Raw genomic sequence first — 7,269 nt, forward strand, 5'->3', positions numbered from 1 at the left:
GTTAGTCCCCAGAAGTCCTTAGGCTTTGGCATTTGTCTGGATTTTGGGTTTATGAATGATAAAAGTAAAATATCCACAGAGAGGTAGTATTTTATTTGAAGAATACGCTTCTGAAGTCCTTGCACAAGTCAATGCTCACCTATTTGGAAGACTAATATTAACAAAAGACGGGAGAGTTTTGTTAACCAGCTAACAGGAATGTCCCTTGTAAACCATGCATAAACTCAGTGTACACCTTCAGCTCTGAGATTAAATTATGCAGTTGTGGGCAAATGTTTAATTGGTGGGGAGTGCATTATTTCAAATTTTGCACATTAAGAGAGGCTCAATATTTTTTATGTCACATTATTTTGGCTTCACCTAATTCAAGTCTGCATGCAGAGTGATGGCCCTATGATTTGGTCCAGTGCTCTAATATGTGCACCTTTTATTGTGTCCCAACTTGCAGAAGGAGCATTTAGTTTAAATCAACCCTGGTAAATCATCACTACCAAATGTAATTTTTAGCAATTGCATAAAAAGGAACCCCATAAAGCCTTGCTACTTTAGTGTGCACTTAACATTTACATTTTCATAAACCTGAGCGCTCGTGTCTGATGGCTGCATCTTGCTTTCATGTGGGCCAACTCTTGTGAATTGAATGATGAGTTTTCATGCCCATGCTAGACCAGTTTCTCAAAAGGAATTTCTCTGCTTTTGGTGATACAAGTTAAAGAAGCAGGCTTGCCCAGGAAAGAGATAGGTTTCCACAGTTGGTTTCAAGGAAGGCTTCATACTAAGGCAGGTATTGTCAATGGGCTGAACAGAAAGGAAAAATCGAAAAAAAATGGAAAGGGCATGTAAGAATGTGGGTCACCCACCATGGCACTGCAGCACAGGCGTTGCCCATGGAGTCCTCACAACAAGCCTTTCAGGTTGGTGTGCTCACTTTTATTTTACAGATGATACAACTGAGACCCTCTGTCCCCCTTCTGCCCCTGAGAAGTCCACTCACCCACCCAAGTTCACATAGCTGGTTAAGCATCAAGGTCGGGGAGTGCATAGCCATGTTCTCATGCACAGGCAACCCATTCCCTCCTTGAATATGAGACTTTAAGATATTCTCTGTACAGGACTACCTGGAAGCATTGCCTTTGTTTTCTCTAAGTCTCTCTCCCTGTGTATTTTTTCATGTTACTTTCTAGAAACAATTCCATGAAATTCAACTTTTCTCAAGGAATAATTAGGTGTTTTGTTGACTAAATGAGCAAACTCTTATGCCATTTATATGGTAGACAAGAGTAATAAATTCCCTAAGGAGGAGTCTAAAAATAAAAAAAGAGGAATTCTTAGATGAACAAACTGAGTTCAAGTAGAACCTTCTCTAGTTGGAGTTACATGAGCTTGGTGTATGGAATGATGTTTGAGATTTCCCCTGCTTGTGTTCATTGGCTCTAGCTGAAATAGCTCCTCCAAGTTCATTCACCTCTTTTATTCTGTGTTTAAGTGTGACCTTGCCTAACATTGCTTTGAGAACTTAGCAAATGAACCTATTATTTCTTCTGGATTATTCATGATATTGTTTACCTGGGCCTTACCAGTTTCTGGAATAAAAAGAATCTCTATCACTGGTCTGCTCTTTTCACCTCTCTGGTCTCACTCATTCCTCGGAGGGGCTGTCTGGCTTAGACAGAGTGAATCTCATTTCCTTTTTTTCTTTTTTCTTTTTTTTTTTTTTTACATCAGATGGGTAATGTGACGTGGTCATAACAAGGTTGGAGGGAGGCACATCTCACACAAATGCGTGAACATCCATTCATTATGCTTATGAGCCACAAAAGGATCAAAGTTTCAGCTGGATGCTGAACAACCCAGTGGGTCACTTCTCTAAGAAGAGCCGGGAATTGAACTGGGGACCCCGTATAGGCGAGGAAGGAATTCTTCCACTGAGTAAAGTGCCTCCTTCTCATTTCCTTTGGATGGCTAAGTAGCTTGAACTGTAAGAACTATGCAGTCGGCTAGGCTAGGAGAGCTGGGTGCCTGCCCATGCCACTTGATGCCACCCCCTCTGTTCTTTCCTTTTAGTGCACGGCTTCTGCCTCTGGGAACAGCGCAGATGCTGTCACGCAGTCTGCATCCTGGGGCCTTGCACATCCACAGAGGAATCTGCATAATGCCATCACGGGTTGCCCCCCTTCCTCTAATGGCAAAATTGTGTCTATTTGTGAAGGTCACCACTCCCATCCTCATATCCAACCACCAATTCATTTAAATCTGAGCCTCAGAAATGGTCGATGTGGTGGGAACTGCCTTGCCATGGGTGCACCAACCCTTTTCCATCTCTAAAACTCACCGCTCTAACATCACAGCTTTGCGTCTGCTTCCTCACCGGAACAAACTGCCAACGCCACATGCAGGCCCTGCTGTAATTAAGTATTGATTTCATGTAACATGTGTATACAGGGGAGGCTCATCTCATTTGTGGGCTGCTGTTATCTGTCGGTAGGACAAAATGTGTGATTATCAGTGGATACCCTATGGCTATCCGTGGCAAACTGTAGCCTCTAATCCATCTCATTGTAGCACCATTATGGTATGCCATTCAAGTGTGACCATTTGTCTTAAAGTGGCCTCTGTTGCTGTTGGCCTGCTTTTGTCCCCAGAAATAGCTGCACAGATGCTTCATTGCAACTCCTTCTTAGTTCCAATTTGGTCTTGCCAGAATGGAGACTAGCAAAGTCCATTTACTATAATGTAGTACGGCTGTAACTTCAAATAAATGGAGCACCAGGCACTATTTGTTCATTATTTGAGGCAGTCCCACCTCCTGGCATTGTCCTGGTAACCTTGCTATTCCCAGGAGAACAGGGCAAGAAATTTTGGATGGAAACAAAATTCACATCATTAACATCATTAACAGGCTGGTGGGTTCTGGAGCCCCCACCCTCTGTAAGCACCTGTTCATGGGCCCCCAGGCGGGCCTGAGACCGCTCTGCTCTGTGGATTGCCTGAGGAAGGTGCACAGCAGGCAGAACCCCTCCCGAGCTCTATGGCAGTGGGAGCCTGAGGAACTGGGACCTGGGCCTCTCTTAATTGGGTGATTTCTCTTTCGATTTGACAGTTTCATCTCTACTGAGCCACCGGCTGTCTCGATAAGGACTTTTCTCCCAATAGTGGAATGGGAGTTTCTAAATAAAGATCCGAGCTAAGTTTGTGTAGGTGTCCTTGCTTGTTCGCAGTTTTCCATCATGAGGTGGGAGGTTGGATGGAATTGCCTGCGTGGGTGGTACTTTTGCCTTCCCTGCCTGCTCAAAATACTGGCCCGGGGTAGAAGGAGATGAACCAATTAAAAACTCTTGTTTCCTGGGCCTTAGCTGTCTCCTTTAGCACAGCAGTTTTATCATTTTCCTACTGTGACTTCCATTAGGTGTTCCTCTCCTATTGCCATGGAAGGGGATTAAAAATAACATTGTAGACAGACTGGCGTTTGGGAGGGAAGTTTCCAACCCTGGGTATCTTTGTGGGTATGTCTTTGAAGCTCACGCTGAACTCCCCAGGTTCCATTCTAAGTGTCACTTTATCACTTTCCATTCACCAGGCTGCGTTAGGAGTCCCGAGCCAGGGAAGGGCAGGCAATCACCAGTCACACTTCAGAGGTGTCAACTGCAGGATCTGCTGCATGCGGCAGAGACAACAGAGCAAGCTAAGATCACCTTCCTTGCATTTCTTCCCCTCACACATTTTAGCAGAGGTCTTTTAGAGAACATATTCACAAATAATATTGCAGAAATCAAGACTGCGTTACTGGTGATTTTAGGTCGGGGAAGACAGGCGCTGGGGTTGGAGCAATCTGGTCCTGATTGTCCAGGTGAGTGACACTGAGCACACCGCGCTTCCTATCAGAGTCCCAGCCTCTTCCTCTGTACCTCGTGGGCCTCATCATGGAAATCCTGCAGGCGCCAGAACTGCATCACAGCACTCACACTGCCACCCAGCTGGGTGGGCGCCTACTGTGGCACCTCACCGTCACAACACCCACCCCACTGGGAGAGTGCTGCTCTGCGTTCATTACAGCTCAGACTGCATAGACCTTTCCAAAGTTGAGTTGTGTTTCTTGCTTACAGTCACTTGAACTGCCTACAGAGAGTTGCCAAGGAAACACCTAGAGCCCACTGAGACTATTGCATAATGTTCTGAGTGAGTTTTCCAGGGGTCCCATCCATACTGAAGTGATGAGGCTGGTGAAAATTCTCTGGTGTGCTTAAGAACCATTCTAAATCACTAAATTAATTTGGCAGTTGCTGGCTGGGCAGATTCTAGGGCCACACTCCATAGACTCTGGTTCAATAGGTTTGAAGACAGAGCCCGAAGTCTGTGTGATTAACCTGCTTCCTCAAGTGATCATAACATAGAGGGCTTTTGTACCCCATGTCAAGAAATACTACCAGAAACATGTCAGCAAAGGAGCCCCTGTGAGAGCTGGGACTGTCAACCGGGAAAGGATCATTCAAGGGGAACAAGACAAAAGTCTTGCCTATGGATAAGGGATGCAATTTGTTCTGGAGCTCCAGGAATGAAAACAAAGTGGGATGGGTAGAAAATAATATAGGGAAGTTTTTTCTAAGAATTAAAACTCTCTATGATGGAATATACTGTCTACAGGGGTGATGAGCCCTCCAGCTCAGGAGGAATCCAAATTTGTCTGGCTGAGTTAGCCTCTGGAAATTTTGTATAGAAGAAATTTGCCTGTGTTCTTATCCCATATGGCACTTGATTGCTTTCATTGTAATTGTTTACCTTTAGGTCTAGTGCAGTCACTTTCGCAAGTGTTAATAAACCGTTCACCGGGTGCCTCATTCTGTGAGGATGACGCACAGAAGGGCTGGGTGAACCTTGTGGGGAGCATTGTAGGGCTTCCGTTTCCATATGGGAAGAGGCAGTAAGTGGCCTGTCAAGGAAAGGAGGCAGGGATTACCCATGGGGTGGAGGAATGGGTAGGCAGGATTTGCTTTGAGAAGAAAAGTTCTTTCACATCAGCATTTCACATAGTAATTAAGCAAAGCTTTCATTTCCTTCTTCCTCTTCAGAATTTTGAAATTCTCGTCTCCTAGAAATAAAATGGGTTGCTAAACCTTATTACTCTCGGCACCACATGATTCTTTCCCTGTCCCTTGAAATTTGTTGTCACCATTAATGTATGAAAGACATTGCCTTTTTTATTCTCATTAGCTACACTACCAACTTTCATGAGGCATGTTGTTTTAGATCAAGTAGGGACACTAAAGTGGTTTCCTTCCTTTCAAGATTTGAGTAGTCTCACCATATTCTAGAGTGTAGATGCAGGTTCTGTTTTAAACCTAGCAGCTGGCTGCTAATACTGAAGTGGCAGTAGGTGTTTTTAGAATCAGGGTATCCAGGTATCATTTTGTTAAAAAACTTACAGGGGCCAATTATTAGATGTACAGGATTTTATGATTAGTTCATGTGAAATTGTGACTCAACTTAATTATTCTAGTTCCTCCTCTTCTCCTACTTCTTTGATACTTGCTATTTATTTGGAATTTTAAAAACTTTCCCGTTTACACACAGATTCACTCACACACACATGCACAAAGTCATAAGGATACTTTAATCTGTAATACTCTCAGTTTCTTAGAAACCTTATACAGAATGAAACTCTCTTGAAAGGCCTGGTTTTGGAAGTTGCCATCAGCAGCAGATTTTGCTGAATAGCACTAGATGTGTTTAATAATAAAGATTTTTTTCTTGTAAACTATTTCTTCTGGAACTATTTTCTGTGATGCTGAGGTTACAGAAAAAATATCAGTTTTCTGTCACTGTTGGTGTTCTTCAGGCTTCCACTTTTAAATGGATGTGCTTTTGGAAGCCTCGGTGGTTATCTACATCAGAAAAATACCTTATCCTGGCCCATTGGGTGACTTGAACAAAGTAATACAATTTAGATGGGGAAATGGTATGTATTACATTTTATAAGAGCCAGCTTCCAATAATAACCATCTGACCCTTGTGATCCTATGTTTTCAATTTTCCTTTTAAAGAATGCAACAAGCAATGCTGCCAAAGCATATTTTTCTGTCAAGTGTTCGCTGATGTGTGGGTTGCTGGGCAGATTTTCTATCTTCAGTGTTAGAAGGCACGGACATCAAATCCTTAATCTTTTTTTAGATTTACTTCTCATGCATCTTTCTCAGGGAATATGCTCAGCTTTAGGTTGGTATTTAAAAAGGAAGTCCCTCATGTATGAGCCCAAAGAAATAGAGGCATGATTTCAACCTCGGTTCTAGTATTTTGTGTTTTTTTTTTTATATGAGATTTTCTGCCAATTAAAAATTAACCAGAGCAACCTATTGCTAACATCAAAATATATTATAGACTGCCTGTTTTGTGCGTAGTCCTTTGCTAGTCTCTGTTCTAGGGCAACTTGTACAATATTTCCTTTTAAAAGCCGTTTTGGTGGGAGTAGGTGGCTATATTCAGTGTAGCTTCCCTAATTAATTGCCACCTGTGATGTCAGTCTGAGATTGTGTATGTGGGTAGATGATTAATTAAAAAAATCATTTCTAGGAAATACATTGTTATCTTAGTACAGTTTCCTGGCCTCTAAGGAAAGAAGTCTAGATAACTTGAGCGCTAGCGATATCAGAGTAAACAAAAACTTAGTAAAAATGTTGAACCTAATCCCGATCCCAATTCTTGCCTCCTGTTCATTTTCTCTTCTTTCTAAATCAAAGAGCAGTTTAATGTTACCATTGTTGTTATGTTAGTTATCTATTGGTACTAAAAAAATTATCAAACTTAGCAGCTTAAAACACCTAAAATATATTTTCTCACAGTTTCTGAGCATTAGGAATTCAGGAGTGGCTTAGCTAGTGGTTTAATTTGTAGAAGGCTACAAAAGCAGTATACCAAAAATGGGTTGGCTTTTACAATGGTGATTTGTTAACTTATGAGCTTATAGTTCTGAGGCTGTGAAAGTGTCCAGATGAAGACATCATCAGGAGATACCTACTCCCCGAGCTGCAGCTGGGGTGATCAGGCACAGAGGGGCATTGCCATTCTCTGACTTCTCCTCTGGGGTCTGTTGCTTCAGCGTCTTGCTCTCATGGCTTTCTTCTCAGCTTCTGTGGGTTCCTCTCTGTGTTTGCAGCCTTTTTTTCCCCATATATTTATCCCATTATAAAGGGCTCCAGTAAGAGGATTAAGACCCACCCTGGACTATGCCTTACTGGAGTAATCTAATCAAATGACTTTTTGCTGAATCTAATCAAA

General features: G+C 42.6%; 1 non-coding gene across 1 annotated transcript; it reads right to left on the reverse strand.

Annotated features, from left to right (window-relative positions):
* Positions 1-1,719: 1,719 nt before the first annotated feature.
* Positions 1,720-1,823, reverse strand: LOC111760358 (small nucleolar RNA U13). Its single transcript, XR_002794062.1, has one exon. It is a non-coding gene; the product is annotated as a small nucleolar RNA U13 (small nucleolar RNA).
* Between the last annotated feature and the right edge of the window lie 5,446 nt (positions 1,824-7,269).

Source organism: Dasypus novemcinctus, chromosome 26 (genome assembly GCF_030445035.2).
Source record: "Dasypus novemcinctus isolate mDasNov1 chromosome 26, mDasNov1.1.hap2, whole genome shotgun sequence".
Taxonomy (NCBI): domain Eukaryota; kingdom Metazoa; phylum Chordata; class Mammalia; order Cingulata; family Dasypodidae; genus Dasypus; species Dasypus novemcinctus.